Below are 24,878 nucleotides of genomic sequence, written 5' to 3'. Positions count from 1 at the left end.
CAGATCCTAAAGGAATTAAAAAAAAAAATAAGAGGATACTATGAACAACTGTATGCCAGCAAACTAGACATTTTAGAGGAAACTTATGCTTTCCTGGAAACACATGAACAGCCTAAACTGACCAGGAAGAAATAGAAGACCTCAACAAACCAATCACAAGTAAAGAGGCCCAATCAGTCATCAAAAACTTCCTAAAAATAAAAGCCCAGGGCCAGATGGCTTCACAGGGGAACCTTACCAAACTTTCCAAAAAGAACTGACACCATTCCTACTAAAATTCTTTCAAAAATTGGAAGAAAAATGAACACTGCCTAACTCATTTTATGAAGCTAATATCACTCTAATACCAAAACCAGATAAAGATGCTATCAGAAAGGAAAACTACAGGCCAATCTCCCTAATGAATATAGATGCACAAATTCTCAACAAAATACTTGTAAATCGAATCCAAACACACATTAAAAGAATCATACAGCATGACCAAGTGGGTTCAAGCCAGACATGCAAGGGTGGCTCAAGAAATCAATCGATGTAAAAAACACATAAACAAATTGAAAGGGAAAAATCAAATGATCATGTTAATAGATGCAGCAAAAGCATTTGACAAAATTCAGGATTCTTTTTTGATATAAACACTTCAAATGGTGAGAATTGAAGGAAACTTCTTCAATATGATAAAGGGCATATATGAAAAACCCACAGTCTCTCAATGGTGAGAGACTGAATGACTTCCCTCTAAGATCAGGAATGAGACAAAGATGCCCACTGTCACCACTGTTGTTCAACATTGTGCTAGAAGTTCTAGCCAGAGCAATATGGCAAGATAAATAATAAAAGTCATCCAAACTGGAAAAGAAGAAGTAAAACTGTCATTATTTTCAGGTGATATGATCATATATTTGGAAAATCCTGAGAAGCCATTGACACAGCTACTTGAGCTAATAAATTCAGCAAAGGGGCAGGATATAAGATTAGTGCATAAAAGTCAGTTATGTTCCTGTACACCAGAAATGACATAACTGAAGGGACACTCAAGGAAAAGATTCCATTCACAAGCAACTAAAAAATCAAGTACCTAGGAATAAACTTAACCAAGGATGTAAAAGACCTCTACACAGAAAATTACATAAATTTACTAAAAGAAATCAAAGGGGACCTAAAAAGGTGGAAAGATATTCCTTGTTCATGGATAGGAGGGCTAAATGTTAAGATGTCATTTCTACCTAAACTGATTTTCAGATTCAATGGAATTCCAATCAAAATTGCAACAACATAATTTGTAGATTTGGAAAACCTGGTTATCAAATTTATTTGGAAGTGAAATGGGCCTCAATTTGCTAAAAACAATCTAAAAAAGAAAAATTAAGTGGGAGGACTTCACTTCCTGACTTTCAAAACTTCTATAAAGTCACAGTAGTCAAAACAGCCTGGTACTGGCAAAAAGATAGACATATTGATCAATGGAATCAAATCAAGAGTTAGGAAATACACTCCTAGATCTATGGTTGACTTATTTTTGATAAGGCCCCCTAATCCACTGAGCTGGGAAAGAACAGTCTCTTCAACAACTGGGGCTGGGAGAACTGGATATCCATATTCAAAAGAATGAAAGAGGACCCCTACCTCACACCCTGTGCAAAAATTAACTCAAAGGGATTAAAGACCTCAATATAAAGAGATACTACTATAAAACTCCTAGAAGATAATGTAGGGAAACATCTTTAAGACCTAGTATTAGGAGGTAGCTTCTTAGACCTTACACCCAAAACAAGGAATGAAAGAAAAAAATAGATAAATGGGAATGCCTCAAAATCAAAAGCTTCTGTACCTCAAAAGAATTTGTCAAAAAGGTGAAAAGGCAGCCAATGCAATGGGAGGAAATATTTGGGAACCAGGTATCTGATAAGAAGCTGATATCCTGCGTATATATAAAGATATCCTACAACTCAATGACAATAGTACAAACAGCCCAAAAATAAAATGGGCAAAAGATAAGAAAAGACATTTTTTTCTGAAGAGGAAATACAAATGGCTAAAAAATCCCATGAAAAAATGTTCATATTCACTATCTATTAGTAAAATTCAATTCAAAACAACGAGATATCATCTCACACCATTAAGAAAGGGTGCCATTAAACAAAAACATCCTGGGGTGGACATGGAGAAATTGGAAGTCTTATTCATTGCTGGTGGGAATGTATAATGGTACAGTTGCTTGGGAAGACAGTTTGGTAGTTCCTCAGAAAACTAGATATCAAGTTACCCTATGATCCAGCAGTTCCACTTCTTGGTATATACCCAGAAGATCTGAAAACAGTGACATGAATAGACATTTGCACACTGATGCTCATACTGGCCTTGCTCACGATTGTCCTGAGATAGAAACAATCCAATTGTCCTGCAACAGATGAGCGGATAAACAAAATGTGGTACATACATACGATGGAATTCTATGCAGCAGTAAGAAGGAATGAGGTCCTGAAACATATGACAACATGGATGAACCTTGACAACATAATGCTGAATGATATAAGCAAGACACAAAAGGATAGATATTGTATATTACCAGTAATATGAACTCCCTGAACAATGTAAAATCAGTTTCTTATAATGTAGAATATTACAGACTAGAGACAGAAGCCAGTGAAGGGAGAACAATAACCTAATATGTACAGACATGATAATGAGGGTTAACTTAAAGGTCTGGGAATGGACAAGGGTGATGATTGTTTGTAAATGGGATTATAAATATCAGTGCCTCTTTGAAGGCAAACATGATCAAAAGTGGTTGTTTAAAGGCATGTAACCCACAAAGTAGCACTAGAATATAAGTAAGTATTTGCATGATATACTTCTAAGGTATGACACTGGTACAAAGAGTTAACAACAGAGTGGTTTATGGAAAAATTACCCATTACATGTTATAAACTATATTTAATAGGAATATCTTACCAACACTACACTAATACTAGGGATGAATAATTAGCAGCTAAGTGCTCTGGGATGTCTTGTGTTATGATAATTGTTTAAAATTGAGAATGATGATGATTGTACAACTAAGTGAAGATAATGTGAGACATTGTTTATCTTGGACAGAGTATACTCTATGTGAACTTAGGAACCCCCTACTTAATAAGTCAAGCACTGATCTGGAGGCTTACTCTTGCGAAACTTGGGGTTATAATGAGAGGCTGAGTCCTCCTATAATTGTGCCTATGAGACACCCTGAGAGAACCTCTTTTGTTGCTCAGATGTGGCCTTTCTTTCTCTAAGCCCAACTCTGCAAATGAATCCATTACCCTCCCTCTTATATGGGACATGATCCCAGGGGAGTGACTATCCCTGGTGACATGGGACACAATTCCCAGGAATGAGCCTGGCCCTGGCATTGAGGGATTGAAAATGTCTTCTTGACCAAAAAGGGGAAAAGAAAGATAAAAAAATAAGGTTACAGTGGCTAAGAGATTTCAAATAGTGTTAAGAGGCTATGATGGAGGTTACTCTTATGCAAGTTCCAGCCAGATATCCCAATGGCCACAGTATGCGAAGCCCTAACCAACAGTGGTCCTGAAATACTAGGCCCCTATCTGAGATTCCATAAAAGTTTCATGCCCTAAGTTTTATGTCTCAGAAACTTAAATCCAGCAGAGCGTTCCTATGCCAGACAAATCCTAAAACCCAGAGGCAACAGTCTCTTTAAGAACAACAACCAGATGCAGCCCCCTTCCCCATAATGTTGACAGCCCTTTCCAATATGAACTTGTTAGGGTGGTCACTGCCCAGACACCCCTGAAGATCAAGAAAGTGATTAAATGAGAGTAAGGGGTAGCAACAAACAAGATAAGATTTAACAAAGGATTACAAATACTGAATCTTTATATAAATATTTTTTTTAGATGCTTCAGTATTAGAATAGCTAGAAGGAAATAACTGAAATGGTGGAACTGTAACCCATAACATTCTTTGAAATTTGTTCCATAGCTACTTGTTAAATTTTACTTTGAAAGTTATCACCTTTCTGTAAATATCTTATATTTCATAATAAGGAAATAACTGAAACTCTGGAACTGTAACCCATAGCATTCTCTGAAATTCGCTATCTACTTGTTAAATCGTACTTTGAAAGTTACCATGCTATGTATATATGTTGAATTTCACAATTAAAAAAATACGTTAAAAAAAAAAAAAAAAAAAAAAAAAAAAAAAAGAAGGCTTTAGGGCCAGGGGCTTAGGAATGCCAGATCCTGCCCTTCACTTGCATCTCTTCTGTGGAGAGTTCCTGCCTCAGGAAACTATATGGAAGGATCAATTGTCATTTGGGAATCAGGGTATTGCTATATTATATTTGAGCCACCAAAAATAAATCCCTCTACAAGCTTTATAAAAAGATTTATCTTTAGCCTAAAATCCAGAGAATTTTTTCATATTTCTCCCCTCGGCTAATTTAAATCTACAGGTTGAGATCAGATTATCAGGTTTGCCTGGAAAGAAAGAGTGATAATGAGAATGAGTATGAGTCAATAAAAGAGAGTACTTAGGAGCTAAAAAGAGCACCCTGGCTCTCCAGGACATCCCTAGCAGTTGGCTCAGAACAGTCAGGGTTAGCCTGTCCCTCCTTCCTTTCAGGAGAGCCAGTAAGAGAACAGGCAGATGAGAGCAAACATGGGGAGAGGGGTCAGAAGAGCCCCTTCCAACTCTTTTATTTTTAACGTAATACCTCTTTTATCACTTGTTATAATCCATTGTGCTGTAGCAAACTGACTGACAAAATTACTGATTGACAAATCACAAGCTAATGCATCTTATTAGTTTCTGCTTGTTTTTCCAACCTTTCAAATTGTATTTTAATTTTTATTCTGTCATCCAAGAGCCAACTATTGGGTGAAATAAAAGCTGTGTGAAGCTTCTTACACTACCTGGTTCAGAGTAAGGGCTGAAGAAATGTTAGCTATTATTACTAGTAACAACATTTGTGTTATTCAAAGATTTGATGAATGTATAAGAAAAGCTTTTTGTGGTGTACTCTTAGCAAATTCTCTCCAAATTTATGAAATAATTAATTAGTACTTTTTGGCTATGATAATCTAAATAACCAAATTTAACTGAATATGCAAACATCTAGTCCACATGTTCTACCTTTTTAAAAAACTTGAAGTGTATGATATATTTCAGAAATCAAAATACACTCTCTCTCTTTCATTTATACTCTCCCTCTTTCATTTCTCTTATTTATTTTTATGTCCAAAATATCTATTTTATAACAAATCCTAGAATTTTATGGAAAATGGAAGTCAAGTTTTCTAGTTTGCATAATGTAAATAATATTTTAAAAATAACTCTATGCTTCCCTACTAGCAAGCTAGTTTTTTCCTCTACACCCAGACCACTATTAAAGCTAAACCATGAGACTGGAGTCCGGAAGAAGGGGATGTCAATAAGGTAAAGTCCTCACTAGACAGAAGAGGAAAGAAAATCCTATCCTTTAAAGGATAAGAGAGGGACACCTATGCTTAAAGACTGAGGGAAGGAGAAAGAGAGGCAAGGGGTGAGGCACTTGCGTTCTGACCTTCCCTTTTCAGCATGAAATCTTAGAAAGGTGACGAGGCCGGATGGCTTGTGGTGAGCATTGAGAGCTGAAGGTCTTTTGCTTCACTTCCTGTTGGGAGTCAACAAGAGACTACCTTTCAAGGCATTTCCCACTCTACCTAGGGCAGATGCATCAGATGGGAAGAGGTGGCACAGCATAATAGGGCAGAGAGAGAAACAGACCTTGCATAAATACTCCCTAGCTGCTCTTGTGAGATATAAAAAGAATCCAGAAGCTTCTGGATGCCTTGAGGGAGCATGCCTGACAAGGTGGCAGCAAATAGGGTTAAACGTGATTCTCTAGCCAAGCACTCTGGGGCAGGTGTCCTGGGTAAAGTATCAGTTCTATTTTGGAAATTCCCTGTGCAGGTGATAGCTGAGGTAGGCTGAGTTAGCAATTTGGAACTGCCAGTTCCTGATGTGGCCGAGAGAGAACAGATGTATCAGGTCATGAACCCTTCAATCCCCTGGTACTAAAGGGCTGGGTTTCCTCAATCTTGTGCATCACATCTCTCTTATATCACAGAGCAGCAAGCTCTAGAAACAGATGTCGTGAGCTGAAGGGATAGGCTAATAGAATTTAGTAAATTTTCTCAAGATAACGGCTGGGCTTGCCGGTATGTTGCCTTGCTGAAAAATCTTATTTTGAATGTCAAAAATGAAATGTTAATGATATCTTTTGTTTTCAGAAAAATCTCAATATCCTGCTAAAGAAAAGAATACCCCAGACCATAAAGGGGAAGTGTCTTTAGTTGGAAAGTACCATCTCTGTTGAATTTATTTTTCAAATGAGTTAGATCATCACTAAAGTTCTTAGATGTGCATACATAAAAGCAAAGATGGTTAGAGCTAAAAGTGACTCTATAAATTATCCAGTCCAACTGCAGAGATGAAGAAGCTGAGGTCTTAAGAGGTTTAGGTAACTTGCCTTGGGCCCAACATCCAGTAAAGAAGAGAGCCAGATCAGACTCCATTCTTGACTCTCATTCTAGCACTTCCTCTCCTACCCTTCTTGTCTACAAATTTGAGGATTTCTTATCATTTATGCATTTATCCATCCATCTGTAAGTATTGTGAGACAATGCTTCATTGACTCTTCCTTTTGCAGATTCAATTTCCTGCTTAAATTGTGGCTTTAAAAGGAGCTTGCTCACAGAATGACTGCTGGGCAAATTATATGATGATCTCAGTAATTTAGAAACATCATACCAATATTAGACTCCTTAATTCTATCATTTTTTAATTGTAGATATCTAGAGAATTCTCCATTCTGGTCAAGAAATTTTCATGGTAATGGTTTTGATTTTTAAAGAGACTTAAATGTTTCTTTTAAAAGGAAGACCTAGAAAATTCTTCCACTATTATTAATCCTCAGAAAATAATTTAATTGAAACTTGCTGAAGCTAATTAAAAGGATAATTTCTCATTTTGCTTTCATGGTCCCATGGACTTAATTCAACCAAAGAGGTATTTTTTTTTTTTTTTAATGGAGGTAACCCTGTGCTTGGAGTCAGCATCAGGGGAGCGAGATGAGAAATGCCCTCATATTTCTGTTCTTCTTGTATCATAGTGAAAACATCTTGTACTCATTTATTCTTTCTGAATAATTTCACCATTTTTCATAATCGTGTGCTATTTTATTTATGTTTTTGCTATTGGATATGTTGCTTATTATTTCTTAAATTTTGGTGTGAATATTTAATACAAATACAGTGCAACTCAGCAAATATTCATTTAATTTTATTTACTGAGCACTTTATAGCCTCTGCTATGTGTCAGGCAGTACTCTAAATGCTTCATAAATATTAAGGCAGTTATCTCTATTATTCACCTCCTGGTTTTACAAATGAAGAAACTGAGGCATAAGAGGTTACACTGGCAATAAAAGTTGGGAATTAGCTCCATAAGTCCATGCTCTTAACACCTGTTCTAGGAGACAAGCCTTAGATTGTTCCTAAGGATACCAAGATAAATGAAAAATTATCTGTGCCCTCAAGAAACTCAGCTTACAACATACTGTCAGTAGATAAGAAGCCATAGAACAGTATTATTATATGTACATAATACAGTATGCTATTATGGAGATATGTAAAAAGTGTTGTGAGAAAATAGAAAAAGGATTTCAGAGGAAGTGACATTACAATTGTGCCTTCAGTTTGAGGAGAATTTTATCTAAGTAGAAAGTTATTTAGGCAAAGGTAAAAGTAAAAAAAAAATGATGAGCAAATATCAGCCAGGGTAAATGTGCAATGTGTATTCATAGAAACTTGTTTGTCTAGTGTGTTTTTTTCAGACTGAAGAGTTAGAGAAGGGCCAGATTGAAAATGACATTCAACATGAGAGTCAAACTTTTTAATTTATCCTGTATGATGGGGGGCAGGAGGTGTGGCTACCTACATTTTTTCCACAAATGAGACTCATATGCTCACCTATGAGTTTTCAAAATATGAATCTGGCAGTAATATGACGAGTGGATTTGGGTGAGGAAAGACTGATAATTGGACCACCAATTAAGGAGCTACTGCAATGGTCAGGCAAAGACAATTAGGACCTAAGTGTGGACAGTGGCTTTGAGAATAAAAAAGAGGAAATAATAAGAAATATGGGAAGACTAACAGGTTTTTAGGGCAAAATAGTGGGTTCATTTTTGGAAATACTGAGTTTAAGGAAAATATGCCAAAAATGTAGTTGCAAATATTGATGAAAAACAGACCAGGGCTTTTGATATCAGTTTAGGATCAATCTGGATATGACAATGGGAGCGATAGGAGTAGAGAAATAGGGCTATGGCTGAACTCAGAGTAGAAAAATAAAATGAAAGAAAGTAGATCCTAAGGGAAAAAGATCTAGTGAAGAGGCTCAACCATGGGAAAGAAACTTCTGGAACCCAAAGGGACAAAATACTTTTAAGAAGACCAGGTGGTTAGCCATCTTAAATGCAGCAGGGGATGTTAGTGGCATGAGGAGTATGGGATTTGATGTTTAGGAGAGTGCGGGTATCTTTTGAGGGCAACTTTTCAGTAAGGTGGTAGAGATGGATGTCACATGGCATTTAGTTGAGGGATGACTAAAAGGTGAGGAGGTGGAATTATTGAGAGTAGATTTGCTCTGACAAAAATGTGGGTGTCAAGTGAAAAGGAGAAATTGAGAACATAAGGGGATATTATGGTTGATGGAAGGATTTCTAGGAAATCCAAGCATTAATCATGCATATCATTGAAGGGGAAGGAGCTGTAGAGAGGAAGAGATTGTGTAGAAAGAAAGCAGCAGTGTAGTATCTTCAAATCTCTTTCTGTCCGTCTGCTTCCATCTTCTGTCTGACTCTCAGTTCTACTCACTTCCTGTTTTAAGGACACTTGTGATTACATTGGGCCCATCCTGATAATCCAGGATAATCGCTCCATCTCAAGATCCTTAATTTAATTATATATACAAACTCTCTTTTGCTATATAAAGCAATTTGCAGGTTCCAAGGATATGGATGTAGACATATTAGAGGGCCATTATTCAGTCACCGCAGCAACCAGAATCAAAATGGCAGTATGTGAGTGAACATAAAATGGGCTAATAAAACTTGTCTGTGGGACAAACTCATCTTTCAGCCTGTCAGTTTGTAATCTTTGAAACTTTTTCTTGGGTTCCTTATACTTTGTTCCTCTAACTTCTTGTTGCATGTCCTACATGGCAAAGGGTTTCGAGCTTGCAAAGATGCTATACAGTGAAAGAGTAAATGTAGACAATGGAGTTTGTTTTAATATAATTTTATGTGAACCAAAGATTATGCAGGTAATACACTTGAAAATTTCACTTTTTTGGGGGTCAAGGATTCTAAAATTCATTTTAATGAGTATATTTTTCACCCTTGGTATATATCATTTTCTAAGGCATTAGGTTATATTTTATATCATTTTCTAAGGCATTAGGTTATATTTTAGAAGTCCACCTAACACAGCTGTCATTAAATGTAGACATTGGTGATTTTCATTTGTAGAAATATTATGATTTATCAAAGTCTATCGCACTGGCAAACCTCCTAAAATATTTATAAAAGCAACATAGCAACACGTGGCATGCATTATCTCAATTGTCCTTTTAATGCTTTGTCAGTTCTTTTTGGTGTTGTACATAAGATATAAGATTCATGACAGCAAAATCATCATCCAGGATGAGGCAGATGGTCCTAAAACTTGCTTGTGTCTTAAAAAGCAAGTTTTATCTAAAACAGAAGAAAACCCTTTTGTTTTCGAGTTAATTACCTCATTAAGCTGTAGGTGCATAATCCTTTCTGAAGAAACAAACCCATTTGAAGGAAAATCACAAAATATTATGGATTATAAATCCGAACCATGCAAAGATTTTAAAGTTGTTGACTTATCTAATAAAGAGTCTGTGTTAGTGAGAAAGAATTTAAGCTAAGGCAACCAATGTTTTCACAGTGTTTTACTTTCTGCCCACATGAAACCCCTCTTTTGTTTGTAAATAAAAAGGGGAAGTATTTCACTGTGGCACATCCATCTGTTACCTGAACAATAAGTGAGGTTCTGCAGTTAATCACAGGATTTTCTACAGGATTTAAAGTTGGAGCTGTATTCAGCTATCTTATACACACATATAAAACATTTCCTTACCCAAACCAACTCGTTCTCTTAGCATTAGGTTTTGCTTCCAGTATGGGCTAGTTCAGAATTCATGAATACAGATTTCATATGAAATTGTATTTCCAGAAAGGCTGTCTTCCATACAATTGTACAACTTCTAATGTAAAAATCTGGGATGGAAGGAAGTATTCATAAGCAAATCCTAGTTGCTTGCAAAATATTCAGGGAAATATAATCTTCCATTTATTTAATTTGACTACACTATCATATATGAAATGGTGGGAGGAAAAAGTCCCTTGAAGCTACCTTGAGAGCTGAAACTATTACCCCTTTGCAGAGCCTGTGGCATCCTTCTGAGAAGTGTGAGTCAAAGCCGATGTGAGAGACTTACATTCCTTAACAGAATCTCCAGAGCAAGGCCAGCTACTTCAGTTAGGTGACTTGCTAAAAGGCAATTAGGAAAAAAAACAAAACAAAACAAACAAACAAAAAACCAAACAAACAAACCTAGGATCATCTTGAAATGACACAATTTCAGAAATTACTTCCATGTAGCAGAAAAGTATAGGGCCATGAATTTAGGAAATGCACTATTGCTTAAAACTTGCTATTTTGTCCTTTAGAAGTTACTCTGCTATCTGCTCTTTGCATGGCTCATGGTATTGTGAAGGCCATCACATTTTGTTATGGAGAATTCCTAAGGAAAGCTAAATATATATATGTGTGTGTGTATATATATATATATATATTTTTTTTTTTTTTTTTTTTCAAAGAATACAACAGTTTTTGTGGATGTCAGCAGCGCTTCTTTTATATTTTCCAGAGTAGAAGATTCTGTGTTAAACAAAGACTTCCTTACGGTGAATACACCTGGAACTTGTAAGTAGGGACCATAACTTCGAGTCAAAAAGAAAAACAAAGAGTGAACATGTCAGTTGTACACATAAAGATACAGGTGCATATTGTTATGCAACTGTTGGTAAAACATGATGGTGCTTTATAGAAGATGATGAATTATCTTTCAGACACATCTGACAATGCATAAAACTGCAAGGGGATGCGATTTAATTGACCACTGCAAACAAAATACGAAAAGATGTTAAATTTTTGCTGATGATATTCGTTTCTAATCCAACCCTAAAAAGGAAGCACCCTCTGCTGGATTATGTAGATATAACTGTGACCCAAAAAGTGAAAGAGAGTAAGAGGAGTGTAGCTACAATTATAAAGATAAATTATTACTAGGTCTCATCGTGGTATTTACCACCTGACTTTGATCTGAGACAGACTTTTTGGAGACTGAAAATACATCAGTTATTTTCTACACTTTAGGATGAGGATTTAATATTGGTAAATAAATCGTGTGAAGGCATCAAAGGTATATGAAAACTGCTATTTCCCAAGCTTTCTTAAAACAAGAAATGAAATACAGGGTTTACTATATATTGCAGTGATTGAAACATTTCAAATTCAAATTATACTCAATGGTTGAACATTAAAAAAATTCAAATTAGTTGTGCAAATTTTCCTACCTGTAGCAATGAAATGCTAAATAATTTCCTGGTAATAAAACTTTAAAAATATTAAGTGAATACCCTTCCAAATTAAATTAGGAAATAATATCCATTCACCCAATAAACAATTATTAAGCACCTATTTTCCTAAGAATTTTTCTATGTTATTACTCCTTAAGATTTTCCATCTGATGTTTTTCCAGTTTACTCATTTGTCAATTATCATTTACTATTGGTAAATAGTATTTGGAAATATATGGCATCTTGTTTCCTTGTTGAATGAATGAATAACTCAAAGGCATATAAATATAAGCATTCATCTGTAAAACATCTACATTCAAGTTTAAGTCTGGAAGTGAGCAGAAGCTGTTTTGTGTCTTAGCAGCTTCAAATAGCTGCAGAATATATGTTGACTGCTCTGATCAGAAAACCCTTTGCATTTATCCATAGAGAACAGAGTCTCTACTGGTTAGTATCAATTTGCTACAGGTTTTGGATGCTAGAATATATGCTGAAATTTTACTGTGGTTAGAATTCTCAGGCTTTCTGAAAAATGTTTATTTTTTATTTCCAGCTTGATATCTCTCATAGTGTTTATGCAGCATGTTGATCAGTGTTCCTGTAATAAATTTTAATAGTCTGTATAAAGATAAAATGATCATATATATTTATAATTTAGATTACAATTTCTGAGGCATTTATGGAAAAAGGAGGCCCAATAATATTTAAATAAGTCAATCCTAGGCTTGACTAGATTGTGGTAGAATAAAATTAGAGCACAGGTCTCCATTTTTTTCTCTGGGATTCTATTGTAGAAGATTGGAAGTAACTTGAAGTCAAGGATGATATCTTATTCTTTGTATATGCAAGCCTTAGCAAAGCAGCAAGAACAAAGCAGCCAGTAAATAAATGTTGGATCACTTGAGTTGAAATCTAGAATCTAAAGCTAATTTGCCTGTCTGAAACATAGGACAATTTTCTCTTTTTTCATAATAACTGTCATTAGCTATCCTTTCGATATCTTGCTCCATTGGTTATTCTCTCTTTCTTTCTCTCTTCTACTTAAAATTATTCATTTCCTTCTCCACTGGTTCTTTTATACATAAGTCTTTCATATAAAAAATGTTCTTACTTTCATTCATTTGAAGATATTGCCCCCTTCTCACCTTCCCTTCATAGCTACACTTCTATATCCCTTCTATCTCCACCTTCCTATTTTTCATTCTGACAGTTCTATTATGATTTCACAAACCATTCTGAAACTTAGTGGCTTAAAACAGCAACAATCACTTACCTTGTGAGATAGTTAATTTCATGTGCCAGCTTGGTTAGATTATGGTATCCAGTTGTTTGGGCCAGCAAACACTGACCTTATTGTTACTGTAAGGTATTTCATGGATTTAAATGATTAGTCAGATGACTGCATCTATGGATGAGCACATCTACAGTCAACAAAAGAGATTGCCTTTAGCAGTGAGAGAAATCTCCTCTAGTCAGTTGGAGGCCTTGAGAACTGAGGATTTCAGCAGTCAAAAAGACTTTCTATCTCTACTTCATCCAGCCAGCTTCTCCTGGGGAATTCAATGTCATCATCAAGTTCCCAACTTGCAGCCTGTCCTACAAGTGAGGTTCAATCTCCACAGTCATGTGAGCTAATTTCTATAATATATATCTTAATATTTACATATATAAATGTAAATGTCAATTCTGTTGTTCTGGAGAACCTTGACCAATATGCCTTGCTTGCCAATCTGCACTTTCGGCAAAACTTGGTGGGGATGACTTGCCTCTGCTCTACTCAGAGCCAACTAGGTCAACCTGAGTGGGGTAGAGGATCCATTTCCAAAGCAGCACATTCCCATAGCTGGCAAGTTGATGCTTGCCGTTGGCTTGGAGCTCAGGCAGGGCTGTTGGTCATAAGCCTTGTTCCTCCCTCAGCAAGACACTCCACAGGTCTGCCTGGGCTTCCTCCCAGCATGTGATTGTATTCCAAGTGTGAATAGTCCCAGCAATAGGAAGCTCAAGACTGTTCAAGAGACAGTCTTTTTAGGTCCGAGCCTGGAAACTAGCACAGCACCACTTCTGAGGTATTCTATTAGTTGAGTAGTCACAGAGTCTATTCAGACTCAAGAGAAGGAGGCCTAGACCCTACCTTGCATAAGACAAGTGTTCAAAGAAATTATGGTCATCTTTAGCCTCCTACTCCTTGTTTTTGTCCAATCACTACATGGAACTGCTCTTGCCAACATCACCAGGGATTGCCTGCTCTGCAAATCTAACCTGATCTACACTCTTTGGTACTTACCTTACATGGCATCTCTTTTCACTCATCAATTCAATGTGTATTTACTGAGCCCTACTACATTCTGGTCCTTCTATGTTCCCAAGTAAATAGGTAGGCTGATATTTGCAGCCTGGTGTTATAAATTTTCAGGGACTAATTAAAACAATAAATTTCTTTGAATAATATGACAAATATAAGTGTAATAAAAAAATTTCTCTCTTTAAAGCCATTCATTCTGGTGTTTATAGATTATCACATATAGTATTTTTATGACCATCTCCAAAACCATGCCATTGAGAGATACAATGATGAGCAAGCCTCCCTGGCTCCTTCCCTTTATACTCTAAAGGGGGATGAAGGCAAGTAGTCAGTCAAACTGGTATAGGAGGGCATGTTGTAATCACTATACTGTGCTGCCTCTCAAGAGAGAGCATCATAGCAATTTTAGGAACCAAAGAAATTATTTTAGCTATAATTGTCTGTAGCCTTTGATTCATTAACCATTTCTGTTTTTTTAGATTCTTCTCCCACGGTATTAGTGACACCACTTGCCCTTGCTTCTTTTCCTATACATTCAGCATCTAAAACTTAGTGTCTTTATGGGTAGGGATAAAATTTCCTGTGTATATTCCTTAAGAGTTTGTATCCTCCAATACTCTTGACTTGCCCATCTTCTCTCACCTTGCACACTCTTGGCAACCTCCACCATGCCTTTGATTTTGGCTTTAATTATCATCTGTAGATACATGACTCCCAATTTTACATCTACAATCCAGACTTAGTCTTAGTCTCAGATATGTGTCTGTGTGTGTGTGTACAGTAGATATAAATGTATAGACATATGAAATATTTTTCACTGAATATCCTATAGGCCGTTCTCAAATCCAGTAAGTTCAGTAGCTCATCCCTGTGAACCTTGCTTCTCTCAGGTATTTTCTGTCTCAATAAATTTTTGCCTAGACCCTGAACCTGGATATTAGATAAGCTTCTACTGAAAAGGCCTTAAAGGGGTTGATCATTTGTTTTTCAACCTCCCATTCTCAGTAGTAAAGGACTATTGCGAAGTCATATTAGAGTAATAACAGGCTACATAACATAGCATGTTATCAAATTTTTTTGGTTGTTTCTCTGATATGTGAAAGCAGCATTGCTGTGTTGTTTTAACTTGCATTTCTCTTATTAGGAGTAAGGTTCAGTATCTTTTCTTATTGTATAAAGAATTAGTACCTTCATTTCAGTGAACTGTTGGTTCACATACTTTGTCCATTTTTTCTATTGGTTTGCTGATCTTTTCCTTATTGGTATCTAAACATGTGTCCTGTGTTAATATGAGCTGAAATACTTATTTTTGTCAGTTTAGAGTCATCTATCTATTATGTGTCTAGAGTTCTCCCCTGATACAAATTCTTAAATGGCTTCCAGTTACCTATAGGATAAAATCTAAGCTCTTTAACGTGGCTGACAATGTCCTTTAAGCTCTTGTCTGCTAGCTTTGCTTCATTTCTCTCTGCTCTCCTCAAATTTTATACCCCAGCAACTCTGTAGTCTTTTCAGTTACCTAAACATGCCATGCTCACTCATTTTCCATGCCTTTGCAAGTACATTTCCTTCTGCATGGACTGTTCCTTGCTCAACCCTGAATGCAAGTCTTATTACTTCAAGTATTTTCTCACGAAAACAAAAAGAAAAACAAAACTCACAAAACTTTCTTTGTCTTCACAAGCAAATGTCTGAGCTCCTTGTCATCATTACAGTTATCCCATACTTCTATGTTTATTTTCTCAATGACTAAGAATTTTTGAGGAAGAATCAATGCTAGCTTTGAAGCACTAGCACCTAGCACAGTGCCAAACACAAAAGAGAAGCTCCATAGAAACTTGTTGCATGAAATAATGAGGTTCGTAATGCTGAATTAGAAGTCATTATGTTTATGTAATTAAGGAGGAAATAAGTTGAGCTCTCAAAAAATAGTATAATACAGCAGGAAGGTTAAATTGACCAGTACAGAGATGATCCTCAAACAGTAATCTGATCATGCCACTCCCCAAATTTAAACATCTTAATAGTACTCCACCGTCCACAATATTAAGCTCACCAGCCTGCAAGATTTACAATGTGCCCCATGATGTAGGGCTGGATAACAGAACTAATGCAGATGTGGTGGATGGAATTCCAGTCCTACCTCTACTTCTTGTTAGCCCTTTTAACCCCCCAGCTTCATTTTCTTTATCTGTAAAGTTGGATTAATAGTATATATGCTCTAGGGACATGGTGAGGATAGGAAATAATGCACATAAACTGCTTAGAATTTAGGAAACTTAGGAAGCTCTCAATTGATGTTAATTGTTATTATCATTATCTATCCAGCGTCATTCCTTCCATTGCTTTTTATATACTCTGAACTCTTGCAGCGCTATTTCACAGCTCTTAGCCAATAAACATATTTTTCCATTCTTTGTTTACCCCATTATTCCTCATGAGTCTGAAAAACTCCTATTCATCCTTCAATATTCTGTTGGAGAATATACTTCATAATGCTTTCTTTGGATCTCCCAAGTAAAGTTGATTGTAACTTTCTTTGTGCCGATATAATTCTTCACGTGTAATTCCATTATAGTGTTTGTAGTTCCAGTTTGCATACTTTTGTCTGCAAAGGGTACTAAATAAAGTTATGTTGAATAAATAAATAACAGAAATGGAATTTAGTAAATCATTATTTATTGATTATTTACTATTGCATGCCTTGCATCATTAATGTAGTGTTTTATTTAAAGAATGCAAAGAAAATTAAGAAAAGACCTCCATGAGAGACTAATAAAGCAGGAAAGAAAGAAACACAATTCAATGTTGGATAGTATATAATAAACTCCAATGGGGTAGTACAGACAGTAAGAACTACATAAGACAGCTGGAGTGTAAAGACAGGGTGGCATTAACAAGATATTGTTGAGGTGGAACTATGAAAACATGTTAAATTTTTAGATGTGAGAGGGTTTCAGGATGACAGCATGATTTCTAGGCTTGGAAACTGGAACCGTGGAAAAATATTCAACACAGAAAACATTAAAAATAAAAGCTAGCAAGTCCTGTTCTAAACAGCCTGCAAACACTAAATCCCTTAATCCTCACAATAACTTTGTGGGGTGATTTTTAATATCACAATTTTGCAAATGCAGAATTGAATGCTCTAAGAGATTACAGACTTGCCTCCAAGGACATACAACTAGGAAGTGACAGATTCAGAATCTGAGCTGAGGTTGTCCACCTACAGAGGCCAGACTCTAACCACTATGCTCTACTGCTCCAAGTATAGGTACCAAATTGACCTCTATCCCAAGTCTAAGGATTATGTATGTGGGATAGGATGACACTGTTTTGAGGACTCATCCTAAAAGTTTGGGGAATTTGGCTGCTGATCCCGTCCCCATACTTGTCAGTCCATTAGCTGTTGGCATCAGGGGTACCTCATTCTGGTAACTTATGGCTGACAAGGAGCTGGCTCCAGATCTGGGAGGCTGGTGCTGCAAACAACCTGGTGATCTTATCTATGCACCCAGAAAGAATGGGGCCCACCACTCTCCACAAGGCTTGTTGGACAGTGCATGCTTCAGGTTGCATTTAAGAGAGTTTCCTCTTTCAGGGTTGTTTCTCATTTTATGTTCCCTGTCATCTTTCTGGAAATGTGAGTAGGGTTTGGATATGTTGATTCACCTGACCTTGGCTCTGAGTCACCCTGAAACAACTATGAGTCTCAAACCCTACTCAGGTTGTACTCAAAGGGTTGGGATATAAAAGGGATATGTTAAAAAAAAAAAAAGTGATATGCAAATGGTATGGCATTTGTAAAAAATAAGGAAAACATGGTTAGTACCTAGATTAACCTGGTATTAGTTTAGGTTTTGAATTTAGAGATGTTATATGTAATATTTTGCTACTTAATTAATAAGGCTCGTGTGTAACTATCCAAGCTGCATTGCAGAGCTAGAAGTGACCTTTCGTAGACATGGAGAAGCATTTTTAGAAATTAAAAAGTACTTTTTTTTTTTTTTGTAAATTTAGAAACTTAATGTAAAAGGACACAAGAGCAGGAATCGAGGAATTCTTGCTTCTCAACTGTATGTGGCTTTGGCATTAATTAACTAGGTAACTTTTGACAAGTTACCAGCCCAGAACTGTGGAATATTGCAGCCAGGAGCTGCATGAGACTTCATCTTGCTCACCCTTCTCACTCGACAGATGAAGAAACTGAGGCCCAGAAAGTTTAAATAATTTGACAAAGAGGTTCCATTCTTGGTCCATATAGCTTCCCAATAGATATTATATATATATATATTTATATATATACACACACACATGTATATATAAAATAATCATATATATATATAATAAATAAGAAATAAATAATCTGTAAGACTCTTACGGTTTCAAAATTCTACAATCCTATGAGGTTTTATTTAAGTTTTAAAAAGAGAGCTTTCTCATCTATATCAGAAATATAAAAGTGTGGATTTTTATGAAAACCCACATTTTTATATGACTGTGTAGATGTACTTAATAATTCTAAAAATTGACAGTCTGCCTTAAGTGATTAGGCAGATAGTCTCTAATTCATCTTGCCTGGAGTAATTCCCACTGACTTCAAGCCTTAAATGAGGTATGGAGGAAAATGAGAAATGAGCCCATAGAGTTATAATATTCAAGAATCACAGAGATTGTAACCATAAAGGATTTTGACTAACTCACATTAATTATCCAATTTGTGAAAGAAATAAAAGAATTATAGAGAGCTAAATTCCTGTAAAATGAATACTTTGGATTTTCTTTAATGAAGTCATCTCTTTCTATTTGCAACATTTCCTTAAAATTTATGTCATTTTGTGGTTGTTGATCTGTGTTCAGTAGAATCGGGTCTCTAATAAATTCTGCTTATTCCTTGAAGGAGAGTTTATCACCAGTGTAAACTGTCTAGTATTAATATGGAAATTGGATTTCTAGGGCTAAGCAAGACAAAACAAATCCAAGCAACTAAAGGAAGGCTGTCCACATACTAGGGTATCAGGGAACACCCTTGCCCCCTAGCACACACATGCACACAGTTGAGTATGGGTCAGGAAGTATGAAGGAGGGATGGGAGCAAGGTTTGCTGCTTGCATAACATGTTCTAGGTATGTTGAAATCCTCTCTCGAATATCATACGTTTTGAGAAGTCTGGGCTATTTTAAGAGAATCTTCTCTTCTGGGCATTTATTTATTTTGTTCTTGGTTCTTTCTGAAATTTAGTTTGAAATCTAGAAGTCTAACTGAAGTCATTCTTTCAAAGAATTCAAATATTATAATTTTCCTTCAGGTAAATACTGTTGGGAACTCTCTTATCCCTTCTTAATTTAGAAACATTAATCAATGCATTCAATTGTTGATAATTGTTTTTCCTGCCTTCTATGCTTTTTTATTTCTAAGACTATTTTCTATGCTTCCAAACAAAAGTTTATAATCGCTGCAGTGTTATATGTCTAAAGTAACCATTTTTATTCAAGATTACTAAGTTATTGTATAACATTTATGGACTTATTTAATTAGCCAAGTTGAAAGGGAAAAAAATGAGGAGGAGTTTGTGGAATTTAGAATCAGTATTGAGCTTAATTTACCTGTTTGTTTTCAAATTCTTGTCCAGTTGATTATGGGTCAGTTCAGAAGTTGCAAAATCCAAGTTGCACTTAAAAAATTTTCATGCAAGTTTGCTATAAGGGGAATAATAACATAAATACTGATAGTGATGAAAATATATCACAAAACAATTTTAAATAAATAAAAATCGTTGATCTATCATATATGTTAGTTTATATCAGCAAGGTAACTTATGATCTAGTATATAAGGAATGAGAAGAGAGAGAATCTGGCTCAGAAAACCTAGTGGTGTTATTGACAGTAAAAACTCAATGTAATAGTACTTGAGTAGGAGAGACCAATTTCCTGCCTTCCAGTATCGCTAGTCCATGTGACATCAGGCAAACTCAAACCCAGTTTGGGCAGTTTCAATACTGGGGTGTCTGAAGTGTGGTAAGTCAAGTTAGTTCACCTACAAAAAAGTACTCAAGGGTGTCAATTCTAAATTTTCAGGTAGGAATGTGATCAGGAATCAGGGCATCTTAGATGCTCACAAGAGATCTTGAAAAGGGGATCACATTCCAGGGAAGGGATGGCAAGATCCCCAGGATGAGTACAGTGCAAGTGAGGTAGTAACAAGACCTGGAGACCCAGGAAGATGGGACTATTAGAAACACTGGTCACACTTGGTGGTGATGCATTAGACAAATGGCATTTTGGTAGTTTTAAAGACTCCTGGGTAAGTGGTGGAGACCAGGTCAAGAAATAGCACATTCTTTTAAACGTTTCTGTGGGTGAAACGCCTAAAGTCAGTAAGATTTGGCTTTCACTGATTTGGGGCCTGTCGCAGATAAACAGACAGGGACAAAACCCATTACTACTGTCAATGTCAATTAAAGGTAAGATTAGCACAGGGATAACCATAAGAATAACATCTCCATTTCTCCATAAAAATAATGATACCAAATAAATAAATAACTAGGCCATTGTTTCCTGGCTTCATAGGTTGGATCAGAATGGAGTCCATTGTACTCAACATTGGAGCTTAGAAAGTCCAAGAAGCATATAGTAGAACAGTAAGGCAGTTGTCCCAGTTGATCATGGGACAAACTGACGATTTCCATCCCATTATTTTTTCTAAACCTCTTTGAAACATACTGCAACTTTAAGTTCATAAGAATTGGAGAACTTAAAATGGCAGTAATATAATTCAAATCTTAGTTTGAAAATATCCTTTAGTACCTTGATGCATTTTAATGACAGGGAGGCAGCAAAATATAATAGAAGTAGATCAAGCTCTGGAGTCAGAGAGACTTGAATTCAAGTTTGACCTTGACCAATTTCTTGCTCTGTAAACCTCAGAATCCTCAGAAATAAAATGGGAGATAATTATACTTACATTGCTGAGCTGTTGTGAAAATAAACAAAAATGCAGATGAAGTATCTGGCCCATTGTAAGTGCTCAATAAAAACAAGCTATTATTAACTAAACCCTTGTTTCTACAAGAATAGTATTATTTGGTTAGTACTGAACACTTATTTGGGCAAGAATTACAACTATCAATTTGTAAGATTGAATGATAGTTATATCAACATGTATCCAAAGGGGGAAGAAAAAAAACCAAAACCATGACTCTTATTGTATATGAGGCAAATTTTGTGCAATAACACTGGTGGATCCTTTGGGAGCCACTTTGGATTATAACAGTCCATGATTATCCATCCCATTTGTCTTGGTTTGCCAGAGCTGCTACTACAAATTTCGTATGATGGGTTGGTTTAAACAATAAAACTTCATTGTCTCACAGTGGTAGAGGCCAGAAGTCCCAATCAAGGTGTTGGCAAAGCCATGCTTTCTCTTGGAGTCTGTGGCATTCAGGAATGAGCTTGCTGTACTCCTTGGGGTTTATAGACTTGCATCTTTGCCTCTGTCACATGGCAGTATCTTTGGTCTCCTCCTGTGGCTTTCTCTGATTTCTGGCTACTATATTTTCTAGCTTCTCTGTCTTTTTCTGGTTTCTGTTCACTGATTGCTCACTCATTTTATAAGACCTTTTGTAATATGGATTAATACCCACCCTGATTCAACTTGACCATACATTTATTAATACTAACATCTTCAAAAGCTCCTATTTAAAATGAGTTCATAACCACAGGAAAGCAGACTAAGATTAAGAGCATGCTTTTTGTTGGGGTACATTATTTAATCTACCACCCCATCTCTTCAGTGGCTTGTTATACAGTCCCTCTGTAATCCAGCTGGGTCAGAATAAGCCATCCACATCTGCCTTGAAATTTGGGTAATTTGTTTATCTTGTGAGGAGAAACTTCTATGTCCTCTCTTTGCAGGTTCCCTTCTCTGTCACATATTTCCACATGAAAAGGTAGCACTAACCTTCCCAAGAGCTGCATCTGTCTTGAGCTAACAGGGTAAAGTATTTACCCAGAAATTTTGCAGACACATTGGTTAAATGTTTCAAATGGCCCTTACAGATCATTCTATAATAGCTGGGCCTTTTCCTGTAGCCAGGAGAGATTTCATAGTGCTTTACTCACATCCTCCTTCTGAAGGGTTCAAACATAAAACATAAAATAAAACACTTAAGTTCCACTGTTAGCAGAATATGAAAAGTTCAAAATATCAGAAAATTCACTGATAAATAATAACTACTCTCCCCAACACTCCCCACTCCCCCAATTTATCTTGTGGATCAGTTGAGTTTTCAGCTTTCTAGTAATCACAGATACTCATTTAGGCCCCACAAAACTAAAAGAACAGGTTTAGATGGCATATGGAAAACGCAATATTTTATTAACACACATGCCACCCTACTCTGTGATAGACAATTTTGGAGATATAAAGGAGAATAAGATACAATTTCTGCCATCAAAGAAATTTTCCATTTAGGGAAAGAGATAGCCATGTGCACAATAAACTATAATATAAAGCAAATTTTGGTGAGGCTATAAATGATAGAAACAAGGGGTTGTACTGGGTGGAAATTGAATACAGTCATAGGAAATCGTGAAAGCTTGCAGAATAAGGTCACATTTAATTTAGACCATGAATAAAATTAGAATTTAAACATATGGGCCTAAATGTTCGGCAAGGAAGAAACATAGAAAGTGTGAAGGAAAAGTGCACAGTGTGATTGCAGCAGGGTCATCTGGCAGGACTGGAGCAGTCCAGGCCGGGTAAGAGCTGTAGGAAAGGTTATGCCACCTGTCCTGCATGTGAAACTTGAATAAAATATTGTGTGTAAATTGGGGAAGAATATAAGATCTGTTACAGGTGTTAGTAGAACCTTTGGTTAGAATTCTAAGTCAGGAGCTGAGGGAGAGAACAGGAGCCCAGGACAATTTGATTCTCATTGGCATAAAAGTGGTAGTTACAGTCATCAGTATAAAGGTTGTCCTTGAAACTGTGAAAGTGGATGAAATGACTGAGCAAGAAGATATGGATTATGATCAGAGGAAAGGAAGGACAGATACTTGGAGTATTCCTACCTTCCAGGCATAAACAGAAGTAGGGCCAGTGAGAGAAACGGTAAAAAGGAAAAAAAAAAAAAAAAAAAAAAATAGAGAAATGGGAAGAAAACCAGAAAATTGCATTGTCATACAATCCCAGGGGAGAGAAAACTTCCAAGAGGTTGTTAAACAGATGATATAATCTATAAAAAGGCTGAGGATGATGAGGAGTGCAAAACAAAAATCTGTAGTTAATATGATTGCTGAAGGTCATTGGAGCTTTTTTAAAGAGGTGCTAGTAGAGCCGATGGGTGGAAATAAGACTGTTAGCTTTTGAGTGGTGAGTTGAAAAAAAAGGAAATGGATGTAGAGGAAGTAGAAATGGATGTAGTGGGAGACTGACGATGGTTTTTCAGAGATGTTAGTTCCAAGGATCTCCTAATGAGAGATGTATAGTTTTAAGTGTGACACTACATGCTGCTGACTTTTAAATATTATTTGGCCCAGGCCCCAGAGACAGTCTCAGTTTTCTTGGGGAGACTCCAAGCTGAAAAACCCTGATTGTCTATAGAGAAGAATAATCAAGGAGGTTACAGTCACCGTCCTTTCCTCACTCGTGCAGGTGTGGTCAGTGCCATCCAGGATGTGACTGCCAGAGAGAGGAGCAGAAATTGAGATTCAAAATAAACCAGGGGTAGAGCAGAAACCAGCAAAGGCCCAAGAGACTATTGTCCTTCTAAACCTGCTGGAGAAAGAAGAGAAACTTCAGGTTTGGGGAACTCAAGAATACAAATGGCTGGAGACTTGGAATCACATCTAAGACTGTGGTTCTTAGACCCTTGATTTTCTTCCCTCAAGATCAGTATGGCTTCCAAGAGGCATATTTGTTACCTTTGCCCATTATTGGAGCTTTGATTCTTATTCTCTCTTCCTTCTTCTCTACATCACCACTACCCTCCTAGATTGGCTCAAGCTGGAGAGGCAAGCAAGGATTATGGACTTTTCTGCTAGATGGATGGACTTTCACAGTAACTTGGAAACATGGCTTAAAAGGATGGAAATTAAGAGATATTCTCCAGCCTGCAAAATAGACATATTTCGGCCCTTTTCCTGAAATGCAGTTTATTTAGTCTTAAATATATAGTAACTTAAAAAGTGTTGCTTTTTCTTTTAAATAAACAGTTGTTTGGTGATTTTATTTCTGACATTAAGGAGTTGTCATGCATGTCTCTGTATTTGAGATACTTTAGAAAACTGGATTTTGGCCCTGAAGGGTGGACCCAGAGCTCTAGTAAAACCTCTTGGTTTAGATTCAGCTGCTTCCCATATGCACTAAAGGATAAGGCTGTGTGCTAAAAAGAGTTATGAAATATTTATTGAGAAAAAAATACAGTACATGTGCAGAAGCTGCTTTTCCGAACAAAATAACTTGGTCATTTTATTTTTATCCCTGAAATGCCTAAAGGCACCAGTCAGCATCATGAGCTAATGACTGAAAATGAAGCTGTATTTGAGTCATATGATACAGGAAATAAAAATAAAAACAAAAACAAAATAAACAAAAACACTTTCCTGTGTGGGTGAAATGCAGTTATTTAAAAATAGCAAGAGGAATTTTCTGCAAAATTTATTTTGAATGAATGTAGTCACTAGGCTGTGGGCTAACTTTTGAGTAACTCCAATTTTTACTAGATATTAGTACATTCCAGAAGGAGAAAAGGGAAATGCTGCATTATGACAATATGGCTTTGCTTTTATGTCATATGCTTCTGATCTGGCTTGTTATGATTCGGAGGTAAGTACACATTGTCAGTAAAGTACTTG

General features: G+C 36.3%; 1 long non-coding RNA gene across 1 annotated transcript; it reads left to right on the top strand.

Annotated features, from left to right (window-relative positions):
* The first annotated feature begins 6,462 nt into the window (after positions 1-6,462).
* On the top strand, positions 6,463-24,458 carry LOC119534935. Its single transcript, XR_005217134.1, has 3 exons — positions 6,463-6,650; positions 11,008-11,063; positions 24,017-24,458. It is a non-coding gene; the product is annotated as an uncharacterized LOC119534935 (long non-coding RNA).
* The last annotated feature ends 420 nt before the right edge of the window (positions 24,459-24,878 follow it).

This window comes from Choloepus didactylus, chromosome 5, assembly GCF_015220235.1.
Source record: "Choloepus didactylus isolate mChoDid1 chromosome 5, mChoDid1.pri, whole genome shotgun sequence".
Taxonomy (NCBI): Eukaryota; Metazoa; Chordata; class Mammalia; order Pilosa; family Megalonychidae; genus Choloepus; species Choloepus didactylus.
The sequence above is the reverse complement of the archived record's forward strand: the minus strand, read 5'-3'. Positions and strand labels throughout refer to the sequence as shown.